Genomic DNA, 15872 nt, shown 5'->3' on the forward strand with positions numbered 1-15872 from the left:
GCAGGAGGAGAAGGGGACAACAGAGGATGAGATAATTGGGTGGCATCACCATTGATCACCATTGATCACCATCACTTACTCACTTTGAGTAAGCTCCGGGAGTTGGTGATGGACAGGGAAGCCTGGCATGCTGCAGTCCATGGGGTCACAAAGAGTTGGACATGACTAAGCAACTGAACTGACTGATGGATGTCTTAGTTCAGTTGGGCTACAATAATGTTGGCAAAGAATCTGCCTGCAATGCAGGAGATGTGGTTCAAATTCTGGGTTGGGAAGATTTCCTGGAAAAGGAAACGGCAATCCACTCCATATTCTTGCCTGGAAAATCCCATGGACAGAGGAGCCTGGTGGGCTACTGTCCATGAATCACAAAGAGTTGGACACGACTTAGCAACTAAACCACAACCACCAATGGAATACCATAGCTTGGGTAGCTTATGACCAACAGAAATTTATTTCATGCAAGTCTGGAGGCTGGGAAGTCCAAGATCAAGGTGCTGACAGATTCAGTGTCTGGTAAACATCTGCTTCTGGTTCATAGATATCACTGTGTTCTCTCATGCTAGAGGGGGTGCCAAAGCACCCTGAGGTCTCTTTGATAAGAACAATAATCTAATTCATGAGAACTCCACCTTCATGACCTTATCACCTCCCAAGTGCCACATGTCCTAATATCATCACATTGGGCATTAGGATTCAATACATAAGGGAACCCAAAGATTCAGTCTATAGCAATAAATAAGCAGCAAGTTGACAACTTGAACTTAACTGAATTGCTAAGGTCACAGGGCAACCAAGGGGGCCAGAATATGAGGAGAGTCAGGTGCCTGCAAGAAGAGACTAAAGATAAGCAGCAATTTAATTGTCTGAGGTATAACTGGACACTGGTAAGAAGAGATCAAGGTTGGCAAACTTTTTCTTCACGGGGCCAGACAGCAAATGTTTTCAGCTTTGGAGGCCACAAGACTGGGTCACAGCTACTCAGCTATGTTACAAACAGACATAGCCAGTTGGTAAATGAATGAGCATGAAGGTGTCCCAATCACCAGGATGCTTATTTACCAAAAAGAGAAAAGAAAAAAAAAATCACAGGGGCTATGGTTTGTTTCCCCTGGGCTGGATGTGTGGCCTATTGCTTGAGACTGGGTGTGCCTTGGCAAGAAAGCAAAGTCCCTGGGAGCCGCAAACACAGAGCATTCACACACTCTTCCCAGGCTTCTCCCCCAGGTGTTCAGAGAAAATATCAGGAAACTCCTGAGAAAGTCTCTCCCATGAAATAAAACTAACAATTCAGGTAATACTTTAGAATTGTAAGGGAAAATTATAGAACTGCTGGGAAACTAATTAAAAGAAGTCAGAAAATGAAGGCCCTAAAGGAATTACAATTGGTGGCTCAGATGGTAAGGAATTCGCCTGCAATGCAGGAGACCCAGATTCGATCCCTGGGTCAGGAAGATCCCCTGGAGAAGGGAATGGCTAGTCACTCCAGTATCCTTCCTTGGAGGATTCCATGGACAGAGACGCCTGGCAGGCTACAGTCTGTGGGGTCACAGAGAGTTGGACACGACTGAGCAACTAATGCTTTCACTTTCACTTTGAAGTGAAAGTTGCTCAGTCGTGTCCAACTCTTTGCGGTCCTATGAACTGTATAGTCCCTGGAATTCTCCAGGCCAGAATACTGGAGTATTAGTATTAGATTCCCTTCTCCAGGGGATCTTCCTAACCCAGGGATCAAACCCAGGTCTCCCGCATTGCAGGCAGAATCCTGACCAGCTGAGCCACAAGGGAAGCCCAAGAATACTGGAGTGGGTAGCCTATCCCTGCTCCAGTGGATCTTCTCAACCCAGGAATTGAACCAGGGTCTCCTGCATTGCAGGCAGATTCTTTACCAACTGAGCTATGAGGGAAGCCCTTAGGACACTAATTAAAAGTGAGAAAATGAAGGCTATAAAGGAATTGTAAGTTAATAGTTTAAAACAGAGCAGGGTTAATGGTCTTCAGTCCCTAGGATGAACCAGAGACAAATATAAGCTGCTTTTTAGGAGAAGGTGGGGGAAAGATGATAGGCAGTGAATTTCTAAGAGAAAGCCAAAGAACTTACAGAATTCCTTCCTGAAGGTGTTTTTAAAATTGGTTTCTTTTTTTTTTTTTTTTCATTTTATTGTTTTGTTAACTCAGATTACTGATAGAACATAAGTGAGTTTTCCTGAAAGCAAATTTTTTCATATCTTGTGGCTTTACAATATTTACTAAGTATGACACATAGTATATACTGCCTTCCGAAGAACAGAACAAATTTCTCAAGGTAAGACTTTGGCGAGCACCTCTCCAAGGAGATTCACAAAAGTTCAATCACAACACATTCATGATAGAGATGTCATATGACTCCCTTATCCCTACCTAGCATTTGAAATAGATAAAATCTTTGGAAATTATCGGGAAAAAACATGCTACATCTGTTTCAGATGTTTCAATATTTGATGTAGCTACTATTGGGAGAAAGCCCAGAATTCTTATAATATGGAAAAAAGTCACAAAGCCTTATTCATAATAATGTTTATGGTTTCCAATTTTAACTATGGATCCTCTTTTTTTCTTTATATAAATTATTCTGTGTTTAACAGCAATTACATAATCTGAGCATGGGCATTAATTAACTGTTCCTAAAATATGTGCCATTCATTCTTATTTTTGTTACTTAGCAATATCTTTCTAAATGTCTATGCCTAATGTAATACATTATGTTCCTTAGTGATCAAATAAAAACCTCAAACTTGGCATTCATATCTTTAACTTAGAATTTTAACCCTCCTTAGTTTTTCTACTTATTAGCCATTTAGTTGCTGATAAAACTCCTCTCTCCAAGAAAACAATAAAAAAAATATTAAATTTAAGTCTATCAAACTTTGTTATTGGAAAGAAGGTCTTATAATTTAGGATTTAATGTGCTTGTAATACAAGATTCTTTTCTCCATTATCAATTGTTGGAGTGAGCACCTTTGAGATGTATTAATCAGTGTGATTTTCAATCTGGGTATGTAGGAGGGAGGTGAAGAGACAGGACCAACCTCATAGCCAAGGACCTGTATTCAAATACTTTGGAGAATAGATATTGTTTAAAGGAGCTCCCTCCGAAATTTTATTTGGAGATGGATCTGGAGAGGATTCATCCTAACTGCATCACCTATGAGGTATTTGTCCCTGGGGAGGTGGCTGAATCATGCTGAGCCTCAATTTACAGGGTAGTAGAAGAATTGATGGTTTTGAACTGTGGTGTTGGAGAAGATTCTTGAGAGTCCCTTGGACTGCAAGGAGATCCAACCAGTCCATCCTACAGGAGATCAGTTCTGGGTGTTCATTGGAAGGACTGAAGTTGAAGCTGAAACTCCAATACTTTGGCCACCTCATACGAAGAGTTGACTCACTGGAAAAGACCCTGATGCTGGGAGGGATTGGGGACAGGAGGAGAAGGGGACGACAGAGGATGAGACGGCTGGATGGCATCACCAACTCGATGAACATGGGTTTGAGTAAACTCCGGGAGTTGGTGATGGACAGGGAGGCCTGGGGTGCTGTGATTTATGGGGTCGCAGAGTCGGACACGACTGAGCGACTGAACTGAACTGAACTGAACTGAGAATGAAGACATTCTCTTCACAGGGCCATGAGGAGGAATAAATGAAGTAACATAAAGAGCCTAGGAGTCCTTTATAAACAAGTACATAGTCCCTGGTACTTGGTTTATATCCAGCAAATATTCCTTTCCATTACCTCAGCCCAAAGGCATAGCGATGTGGGTGCTGGTGGTATTTCTGACCAGGAGAGAGACCGACCCTTCCGCTACTCACTACTTCACCAACCAGAAATTTGCCTGCTTCAGTTTCCAGGGTAAATTTTAACACTGATCTAAGTCAGTGGTTCTCAATGAAGGCAGTTCACCCCCAAGGATATTTGGCAGTATCTGGGGACATTTTCAACAGTCACAACTGGGAGAGTGGAACAGTAGGGTATGCTGGTGACATCTATTAGAGAGAGACAAGCAACGCTACACAAGAATTATTGGACCCAAATGTCAAAAGTACTGAAGCTGCGAAACCCTGACCTGAATTAGTGAAGTTGGCACACTCACAGTTTGTTCAGCGACTGCCCATTACACAGAGCAGCCTACATGTCTTTCCACTCTTCAGCAATTTTTGAAGTAAGCAATTTCAACACTCTGGACACAAAATATTCCATTAGTAAAACAGCTATGCTGTTAATTATTTTGTGAATTGTCAAGACATCAGTGAAACAAGAGCTTCTCTGCAGTTCATTAATTGACACAGCTGTGATTCCAGAGAACGTCTACATTCTGTCTGCTCAATAAAAAGTGACCCAATTCCTCTGTTAATTTAAGCTGGAAAAAGTTCTCGAGAATGATCCACAAGAGACAATGAACTTCATCTCGCTTTAAAGGCAAAAGCAAGAGTTCTTTAGACAAATGGAGGGTAGAAAGTGAGCAGGGAAAACAAGTAAGTAATAAATGTCCCATGAGATTATTATTTACATAAATCAGCAATAACGGAGAAATTATAAGCTTTTTAATCCCACTAGCTATGAACAGAAGGTGAGCTGCTTACAGCATAGAGTCCTGTAATCAGCATATCCATACACCTTCTATATATTCTTAAGTTTTATCCTAAAGAAAGTTTTAATTTCTTCCATAAGTATTAGTGAGACTTCTGAATAATCCTTGGGACTTGACTTAATAGTAAAATTCACTCAGAGAGAGCTCACACAATATCAGATGCTGATGGTAAAAACAATATATGTGATATAATGTCATACTGAACAATGCCCCAAAAAGTAGCACTAATAGACAGTTTCTATAGGTTTTCTCTAACACAATCCATTTTTGAACCAGCCAAATGGGTTCCAGTTTGATTTTATGCAATAACCACTGTCTACCCCTCATACCTAGATAAGTACTATTTAACAATGTGGGCTGGCCAATCTTTTCTAAAGACATATCTATGGCCTTAAGGAGACTCTTCTGGGTCCCCCACCAACTTCCCCAATAAGTACGCTGGTCATTCATGAGCCTAACTACTTACCTATATTTGTCTCAACAGGCAGTAGCAGCTATTAAGAGTCTTACCTAAATGTCCCCACTCCCGGCCCATCATTCTCAGGGTTCTTTCCACTATATGACCCTGCTTTTCTACATAATTAGATAGGCTCCCACATACACACAACATATATAGCCATTTTCCCTTCTTTGTCAATATATTCTGTCTCTACACTGACAAGCAAAAGTTAGTACAAAAGAATGAGAAATCTGGAGCATAATAATACTTTTTACAAAAAAAGTAAAAGACTCTTAAATACTGTTTGGGAAAAGTCAATTGAAAGCAATTTTTGATGTAATTGTGTGAGGCTGTTCCTCTATAATTTAGATTTGTCCACCAAAAATAAATTTAGTAATTGCTTCTAACTTTAGCCCTGAAAAGCTAACTAAACACATAGTCATATTATTTAAAATACTCCAAAAAGTCAACCCCCAAATTAAGCTATGAAAATGATATCTACTTCTGCTAATTTAATCATAGAGAACATCTACCATAACATCTGTTATAATAATATTAAGAAACATTTCATTGTTATTCTTTTTTGAGTCCATTGTTATAGACTGAATTGTATGTCTCCAAAATTCATATGACAAAGTCCTAACCCCTAATACCTTATAATGTGACTATATTGGAGATGTAAGGTTTTTAAAGAGATAAAGTTGAATAAATAAATAGGGTGGCCCCTAGTCTGATATGACCGGTGTCCTTATTAGAAGAGGGGATTAGGATGCAGACATACTAGAGGGAAGACCATGTGGATAAACAGAAGACAGCCATCTAAAGCCAAGGAGAAAGGCCTTGGAAGAAATCAGTGATCTCAGTGACCCCAGCCAACACCTTGATCTCGGACTTCTCACCTCCAGAACTGAAAACAAATTTCTGTTTTTTAAGCCACCTGACCTGTGGTACTCTATTATGGCAGCTCTAGAAATGAATACACCCAATAGCCTAAACATCTGGATTTTTAAGAAGTGTTTAAAAAAGAAGGAAAAAAACCCTACATATTATAGATTAGTTCCACAATTCAAGGTGATTTACTAGTTTTGGTCTATCTGCCTCTGGAAGAACAAAAAGAAATGGAGCCAATACTGAGGTCAGCCAGTCTTCTGCTCCTCTGGATGGTGAGAATCACACACTCATGTTTACATTAGGTCTGACCAACACTTAGCTTTGCATTCATAAATATACAGTGATATTTCATTTTGACTTGGAAACAAAAAGGTTTTATCAATGAAAGTTAAGTAAAACACACTAAGGGGTTTAGCATGGATTTTCACCATTTAATCCTCAGCACCTAGAACTATTCTGGACATTATCATTGCTTATCAATAGTTAAACAATTTATAAGCATTGCTTACTGAACATTTATGCAGAGTACATATGAAATGTTAGGCTGGATGAAGCACAAGCTGGAATTAAGATTTCCAGGAGAAATATCAATAACCTCAGTTATACAGATGACACCACCCTTATGGCAGAAAGTAAAGAGGAACTAAAAAGCCTCTTGATGAAAGTGGAAGAGGAGAGTGAAAAAGTTGGCTTAAAGCTCAACATTCAGAAAACTAAGATCATGGCATCTGGTCCCATCACTTCATGGCAAATCAATGGGGAAACAATGGAAACAGTGACAGACTTTATTTTCTTGAGCTCCAAAATCACTGCAGATGGTGACTGCAGCCATGAAATTAAAAGATGCTTCCTCCTTGGAAGAAAAGCTATGACCAACCTAGACAGTATATTAAAAAGCAGAGATATTACTTTGCCGACAAAGGTCCGTCTAATCAAAGATATGGTTTTTCCAGTGGTCATGTATGGATGTTATAGTTGGTCCATAAAGAAAGCTGAGTGCTGAAGAATTGATGCTTTCAAACTGTGGTGTTAGAGAAGACTCTTGAGAGTCACTTGGACTGCAAGGAGATCAATCCAGTCAATCCAAAAGGAAATCAACCCTGAATATTCATTGAAAGGACTAATGCTGAAGCTGAAGCTCCAATACTTTGGCCACCTGATGCGAACAGCCAACTCATTGGAAAAGACCCTGATGCTGGGAAAGATTGAAAGCAAGAGGAGAAGGGGACGACAGAGGATGAGATGATTAGATGGCATCACCGAATCGATGGACAGCAAGCTCTGGGAGATGGTGATGGAGAGGGAAGCCTGGCATGCTGCAGTCCATGGGAGTCGCCAAGAGTTGGACACAACCGAGCGACCGAACTGAACTGAACAGTTTAGGTCTTGATTAAAACAATGGGTAAAACCTGAGAGTCTGAATATTTATGGCCTTTACATGTTAGAGGGTGAGCTGCTCTCAGCAAAACTATGTTATACATGGAATTTCTTTTTCATACACAAAGTTCTGCGTTTACTCCATGTTCCTCTCAGCTATCTCTCCCTCCATTTCCCTTATTCAGATATAAAATGCTCTTAATGTTCTTTCTTCCTTCTATCTTTATTAAAAACATTTTCTTTAAGACAGTATCATATCTGTATCTATAATCTAGTACTTAGAAATATTTATTAGCTACCAATTTTTAATAACTTCAATTTATTTTAAATTATAAAAATATAAGCTGAAAGTAAACAATTTACAAAATTAAAAGTTATTTAAAAATCCTACAACCTAGTAATAACTGAGGGCATTTCCTTCTAGGCTTTTAAATGCTTGAATACTGACTTGCATCTTTTTTTAATATAATTATCAGCATTCTATGATACAGATCTCTGTCCTATTTTTTAACTTATTATTTTAGCAGGACCATCATTTTTCTCAGTACCCACTTGTTTATAATTAGGGAAGTTCTTAAACATGAATCTGGAAAGAATATTCTCAGGCACCACTCCCCAGAGAGTCTAACTCAGTAGGAAACAAATATTCTAGTTTAAGCAACATCCCAGGTGCTATTACAGTTCCTGAGATTATCACAGCATTATGGGTTGCTTGATGCATCCTGAAGGAAGCTACTAGTTGCACCAACTACTCATTTATCAGCATCCCTCACTATCTCTGCTGTTCTTCAGAGCGCCCACACTAAGAATCCACAAGCCTGGATGAGTCCCATCATCTACCCTTTGTACTTCTGCACTCACATCAGAGCCCACCCCCAACATGCAATTTGTTACCACTATGATTTATAATTTTCTTTAATTATCTTTCAAATCACTAATGAGCTCCTAACTTGGTAAATCTAATTGATGTTTTTCAGTCTTAATAGATGGTCAACCCTCTGAAGCACTTATACCGTTCTGATTAAAAACTCATTCCCTAGTGACACAGCAGATAAGAATCTGCCTGCCAAAGCCGGGCACGTGGGTTCGATCCCTGGTCAGGGAAGACTCCACATGTCGTGGAGCAATTAAGCCCATGAGCACAACTACTGAGGCCACACGCCGCTCTCACTGAAGCCCACACACCCGAGAATCCGTGCTCTGCAACAAGAGGAGCCACAGCGATGAGAAGCCCGTGCACCAGAGCAGAGCAGACAGTACTCGCCACAACTAGAGAAGGCCACGCACAGCGACGAAGACCCAGTGTGACCACAAAATAAATAAACACAACACATTTTAACTCACTTTTTGTGTGTGTGCTTAAAACTTGTTTTTCCCATAGACGCCACGACCACCTCTCTCTCTCGAAACGTCCACTGTTCCACTGGCCTTTCACAATGCTGTTCGCAGGCCCCTCTACCAGCCTATTCCTTCAACAGCCTCAGCACAGTTCTCTTCCTCTCCAAATTAACTGACCCCTTCTCTAATCTCTAGTTCCTGCATTCTGAGATGTTTCCACTTGAAAATTACAGATGCCTCAAATGCAACAGGTCTAAAGCTGGTCTGGTCATCTTCTTAGGTGCGGGCCTCACTCCCCAGTACGCGCTCTCGGTCGTGGCCATCACCAGCTGGGGTCCTCCCCTGCATGTCTTTGACCCTCCTCCCTACATCCAACTGGTCAAAACATTTGAACAAAGACACACAATCAAACGATTGCACTGGATGCTCATGAAACAGATCAGAGTATTACGTTTTACTGACAATTTAAAGAACAGACAGGCTGAGACGAAACCAAGAGTGGTCTGGGACATCCCAAATGACTCCTTCCTTCCTTCCTTCCCACACAGAACAGTCACTCTCAGGCCCAGAATGATCACTGAGGAATTTAAGGGAAGTTTTATGGGGTTCCCCACACAAACAAGGACAGATAAATCTTCCATATTTTATATACTCAGAAAAATGAATAGCCCATTTGGTATCCTCCAGGGATCTATGCCTCTATAGACTTTTCCATTTCCTATATAGACTTTGTACTTATTCACTGTAACTCATCCCTTAGGGTCATTCGGTAAAGACATTTACTAGATATCTTTTCTTCCTAGAAAGATCACTCATGTATTTACTTGGAGAGCCAGTTGACAAGGAGATCAAACCAAGTCAGCTGCCTTCTTTTCTTTCTCCCAAGGCATCCTCCTGGTAAAGGAGACAAATGAATCATTGGAAAGCTGCCAGATGCTTTAGCTCGTTGCTTTAGCCCAAAGTTCAACTGACTATGCTACTTCCATGCAACAGAATGTATCTCTTACCCCCATCTCTGTTGGAGCACGTCGGTTTATCCCTAGCCTGCACCTTTACCATAACCACTAACTAACCAAGCAACCTCAACTTCCCCGATCCTATGTCTCACTCTGTTGCCACAGTTCCTTCTTGAAAATGCATATTTAGCCAAGTCCTTTTCTGGCTAACATAAAATGTATAGCAACATCCTTCCACTGCCTAGACTTCCAAATTTTTCCCCCAACTTGTTTCTTGATATCCAGCCAGACCAACCTATTCTCTAATACTTCATGCCTACCTAACGAAGCCCCCAAACTCTCACATGGATGCACACTGTTCAGCCAATACTTCTCAATGCTATCTTTTCTCAAATGCCTTTCCTGAACCAACCCCCACCTCCCCCGCACTGAGTTCAGGTAATAGCCACTTCCTCTGTGTTGTCACTGTTCTTTATAAATAATAAGTAATACAGTACACTTTAAATAACCAACAACCTTGACTTTGAATAAGACAGTATGCCACGTGTTTATTTGCATCATACAATTTAATTCCCAAAGCACCCTCTGAAATATGTACTATTATTCCAATAATCTACAAAAGAGGAAACCATGGTTTGGATACAAAAAAGATTTACCCAGAGTCACACAGTTATTAATGAAAAGAGTTTGAATATGAATGCAGCTCTGGTTTACTCCAGAGCCCTCCTCCTTAAGACCAGTTTTAGTATGTCTCTACTCACCCAACCCACTTCAGTACTCTTGCCTGGAAAATCCCATGGACAGAGCAGTCTAATGGGCTACAGTCCATGGGTTCGCGGAGTCGGACACGGCTGAGCAACTAAAACAACTCACCCATCACACAGCTTCCCTGACTATATCAGCAAACTTTTGCTAAGTGAGCATTTGGTGCCACAGATAGTGTGAGACTTCACTGAATAAAGCGTGGAAAATAAGTCTAATTTAAAAAATCACCCTCTGTAACTAAAGCAATCACCAGCTTTAATTTCATTTAAGAAACCAAACTAGTATATACCACTCTCAATGACAGAGTGTCAAACAGTGTGAGGCTTCATTTCATAAGGAAAGGAGAATAGATTTAATGCGAAATTATCCCCTTAACTTGATGGGCAAAAAAAATCTGCATCAGGCTTAACAGTTAATTTCTCTGGCGATTTAAAGTCACCTAGTAATTCCCATCAGCCATGGGCTTTTGAAGGATCATCTGTTACATTGAACAGGCATTACTGTTGCTAGAACTCTCTTCACATCCGCCCTGTATCTTGCACTTTAGGGACTTAAATTCACATTCCGATGCCCGGCAAAAGTTATTCATCTGGCAAGTAGCTAGGGTAGAGCCCTCAGCTTGCGTCGTACGTGATGTGGAAAATGAGATGGTGCCTTTACCAGCTTCCTCCTCATAGCTTACCTCGAAGCGATCTGTATGTTGTTACTACTGCCTCAGTTTATACCCGGCAATTTAACTGAGGTGCTAAAAACACTTGACATGGATCATCCCATCTATGCTCACACCATTCCTCAATGAGAGATGGGAAAAGAATCTCCAAGTATTGAAGAGATTTTCCTTCAATCAATAACTACAAAGTGACAGAGGCAAAAGATCAGCCAAGATCCAGTGACTTTCTCTAATCTTTGCCAGAATCCCCACACATGTCAACATTACCAAATGGTAGATGTCTAACAATTCAGCATGTTTTCATTTATCCTAGACTCTAAAATGCATATTTTGAAACGACATGCTTCTACTATAGATATATATGCACATATGCACATATATACACATACATACATATATATACACACATACACTATATGTATATATAGATATATATATACACACACATATATATCTTTTCCGTGGGTATTTTTCTTATTATCCAGTATTCCTATACTTGTTCCTCATTGACAACTTACACTGAAGTGATGACATTAAAATTACTAGTCTCATTTCTATCATATACACAGAGTATATAAAAGAACTCCCATAAGGGGAGTTATGCAATGATGTCTTTGCAGAGATAAGATGAATATGTATATATATGTAGGCACTTTGACAAAAAGAAAAAGCCTTTCATATGTGCTTCTTAAAGATAAGGGAGGCACAGGTGGTACAGAATATGGATGGATCTGCTGTGTACTAGCAGGAAAAGGCTAGACAGATGAAGACCATGGAATTTCCTGACTCCACTCAGGCGGGATTCTAGATGTAATCCTTGTTGCCTGATTCAGTCGTCCTCCTACAGACTTTCACGCAGAAGGCAGAGGAGGCAGGGAGCAGGGCATCACGGTCTTGCAGGGAAAGCTGTCTGCAGCTCTGCTGGCAGATACTAACTCTCAGTTCCCTGATTGTGGCAGAGGCAGCAGCCCCATAGGTGGCCAGTCCCCCAGAGTGATTTAAAGTCTTCCTTTCTGAGATTTATTTCTTCCATCCTTCCTATGTTTCTATGAGATGTGTATACCCCTAATAAATCCCTTTCACCTCAAACTAATGAGTGCATTTGTTTTTAGGGAGCTGATGAGTATGATTTGGAATAGAGAATGTGGTTCTTCACTGTAATAGTTTAGTTCAGTTCAGTCGCTCAGTCGTGTCTGACTCATTGCGACCCCATGAATGGCAGCACGCCAGGCCTCCCTGTCCATCATCAACTGCCGGAGTCCACCCAAACCCATGTCCATCGAGTCGGTGATGCCATCCAGCCATCTCATCCTCTGTCGTCCCCTTCTCCTCCAGCCCCCAATCCCTCCCAGCATCAGGGTCTTTTCCAATGAGTCAACTCTTCACGTGAGGTAGCCAAAGTATTGGAGTTTCAGCTTCAGCATCAGTCCTTCCAATGAACACTCAGGACTGATTTCCTTTAGGATGGACTCGTTGGATCTCCTTGCAGTCCAAGGGACTCTCAAGAGTCTTCTCCAACACCACAGTTCAAAAGCATCAATTCTTCAGTGCTCAGCTTTCTTTATAGTCCAACTCTCACATCCATACACGACTACTGGAAAAACCACAGCCTTGACAAGACGGACCTTAGCAGGAGTACTGCTCTTTCATACAAGGGTGACTGCCCCGCTGACAAAGCTGGCACCATTCGCCTAGACCATCGAGTTAAGAGAGGGGAAGTGAGTGATTCGCACAGGTCACAAATAAAGAGTCTTCAGGCCTAAAAATGACATGGCACGAGATTTCTGTTGTTCTTAATTCACTCATGAACCTGACCAAAACTGCAGTTCAATTTTGAAGCAATCTTTTGCCCAAGAAACTGCAAGATTGGTCAGCAATAACCTGGGCTATCTAACCGCAAAGCAACCCGCAAGCCCCCGAATCCAGAGTCAGAAAATGAGCTGTGAAATCTCAGCAGCTACAAAGAGGATGTGCTGCCAACATCTGCCTCAGTTGGGCCACAGAGGACAATTAAAAGGAAAGAATCCCCAGAAGGTAAAGGAAGAACCATAAAGGACAGCAGGTGAGGAAGGGAATGGCACTCAACAGCAGAAGCAGGTGCTGCCAGCTGGGTTTAACAAGGAATTTGTTCTGCTGCCGGTAAAGGCAGTCTCTGCTGTCTGCTGTGTGTGGTGTCTCCTATTCTCCCATTTTTAGAGCAAAAGCTTTCACTGAAGTCATCCTACTCCTATTTGAGATTGTTTATTGAATGCACTGAGGACAAATAACATACATTAATACATTAACTTATAGGTGACCATTCCACAAGGAAATCACATTCGGACCTCATTACAATGTACTGTACATAACCCAAAGATGGAGGCACGGCTGATGAGAGTTTGGGTCGCCCTTTAGGGAGAAAGGTTGGGAAAATATTCACTTGCATGAAAGGCAATTTCATCGTGTTAAGGAGGAACGTGTGTTGATCATGCTATTGCCATCGTTGGAATTTTAATAGAAAAAGAAGGTGGCCAAAGGGGTAGACTGAAATGGATCCTCTTGACCAGTTCACTCAAGGTCTTTTCAATGCACTTCTAATCTAGAATGACTGAAGAGCTAACAAGTGCATTTCCAACATCAGTAGTTAGAGCAATGACATTTAAAACAACAATGAAGTATCATTTGGCAGTCAAGTGGTTAGGACTCCATGCTTTCACTGCAAAAGCCTGTGGGTTTGATTCCTGGTTGGGTGACCAAGATCCTACAAGCCGAGTGGCGTGGCCGAAAAGAAAAGAAAGAAATGAAGAGGAAACCAGATCTGAAAGAGACACGTGCACCCCAGTGTTCATCGCAGCGCTGTTTATAACAGCCAGGACATGGGAGCAACCTCCATGCCCATCAGCAGATGCATGGATAAGGAAGCTGTGGTACATACACACCATGGACTATTACTCAGCCATTAAAAAGAATTCCTTTGAATCAGTTCTAATGAGATGGATGAAACTGGAGCCCATTATACAGAGTGAAGTAAGCCAGAAAGATAAAGACCAATACAGTATACTAACACATATATATGGAATTTAGAAAGATGGTAATGATAACCCTATATGCAAAACAGAAAAAGAGACACAGATGTACAGAGCAGACTTTTGGACTCTGTGGGAGAAGGCGAGGGTGGGATGTTTCGAGGGAACAGCATCGAGACATGTATATTATCTAGGGTGAAACAGATCACCAGCCCAGGTTGGATGCATGAGACAAGTGCTCGGGCCTGGTGCACTGGGAAGACCCAGAGGGATCAGGTGGAGAGGCAGGTGGGAGGGGGGATCAGGATGGGGAATACATGTACATCCATGGCTGATTCATGTCAATGTATGACAAAAACCACTACAATATTGTAAAGTAATTAGCCTCCAACTAATAAAAATAAATGAAAAAAAAAAGACCAAAAAAAAGAAATGAAAATAAATTCATTAGAAAGGTTGTTATGAGGATGAATTGTAAAAACTGAATGGTTCACATTTCCTGTGCTGTGTGCGCTCACTCACTTCAGTCGTGTCCAACTCTCTGCAAATCAATGGACTGTAGCCTGCCAGGCTCTTCTGTCCATGGGATTCTCCAGGCAAGAATACTGGAGTGCATAGCCATTCTCTTCTCCAGGGAAATCTTCCCAACCCAGGGATCGAACCCAGATCTCCTGCATTGCAGGCGGATTCTTTACCAGCTGAGCCACCAGGAATCCGTTTACATATACATATATGCCTTCTTTTTTATTATTTTAACTGGTGGCTCAGCGGTAAAGAACCTACCTGCAATGCAGGAAACACAGGAGACATAGGTTTGACCCCTGGGTCGGGAAGATCCCCTGTAGGAGGGCATGGCAGCCCACTCCAGTAGTCCTGCTTGGAGAATCCCCATGGACCGAGGATCCTGGTGGGCTACAGTCCTTGGGGTCGCAGTAAGTCAGACCTGACTGGGTGAGTAGGCAGACTGTGTGTGACTAGGCGTGGCAGATTGTGCGGCTGGATGCTGCAACTACCAGGCAGTTGCCACGCTCTGAACTCCCACGTCACTGCAAGGCAGAAACACCTTAGCAGCCCTGTTCTGTGGTGTGGTTGGGAATTCCTGGAAGCTTAGACATCCCAGCAATCAATGTGCTATTGATATCATACTTAATATATTTTCCAGTATAAATTATCTAGAATGGAGTGTGGTGTCTACCACTAAGATCTCTGAAAAATACAGGGAATTCAGCATTGTCTTTCAAACTTTTCCCAGATGTTTTACAAGATAAAGAGTTTAAAATTACTCTGGTATTTTGCTAGAGTTGCCGTAACAAAATACCAGAAACTGGGTGACTTAAACAACAAAAATGTATTATCTCATAGTTCTCACAGCTAGATGTCCGAGGTCAAAGTATTAGAAGCTTTGGCTCTCCCTGAGAGATATGAGCAAGAATCTGCCACGCTTCTATCCCCACTTCTGTTGGTTTCTTGACAGTCTTAGCATCCCTCTCCTCGTAGATGCATCAGTGTGATCTCTGCCTTTACGTTCACGAGCTGTTCTCTCAGTGTGCATGGACACTTATATCTCTATATCCAAAATTTCTCCTTTTCATGACACCAGTCATATTGGATTCAGTTCAGTTCAGTCACTCAGTCGTGTCTGACTCTTTGGGACCCCCTGAAGCGCAGCACGCCAGGCCTCCCTGTCCATCACCAACTCCCAGAGTCCACCCAAACTCATGTCCGTCAAGTCAGTGATGCCATCCAACCATCTCATCCTCTGTAGTCCCCTTCTCCTCCTGCCCTAAATCTTTCCCAGCATCAG

General features: G+C 41.6%; 1 protein-coding gene across 2 annotated transcripts in view; it reads right to left on the bottom strand.

Annotated features, from left to right (window-relative positions):
* The window catches only part of KCTD8 (potassium channel tetramerization domain containing 8), a 253325-nt gene that overhangs the window by 221367 nt on the left and 16086 nt on the right, over window positions 1-15872 (bottom strand). The window lies entirely within an intron of this gene.

The sequence above is a fragment of the Cervus elaphus genome, chromosome 17 (assembly GCF_910594005.1).
Source record: "Cervus elaphus chromosome 17, mCerEla1.1, whole genome shotgun sequence".
Taxonomy (NCBI): Eukaryota; Metazoa; Chordata; class Mammalia; order Artiodactyla; family Cervidae; genus Cervus; species Cervus elaphus.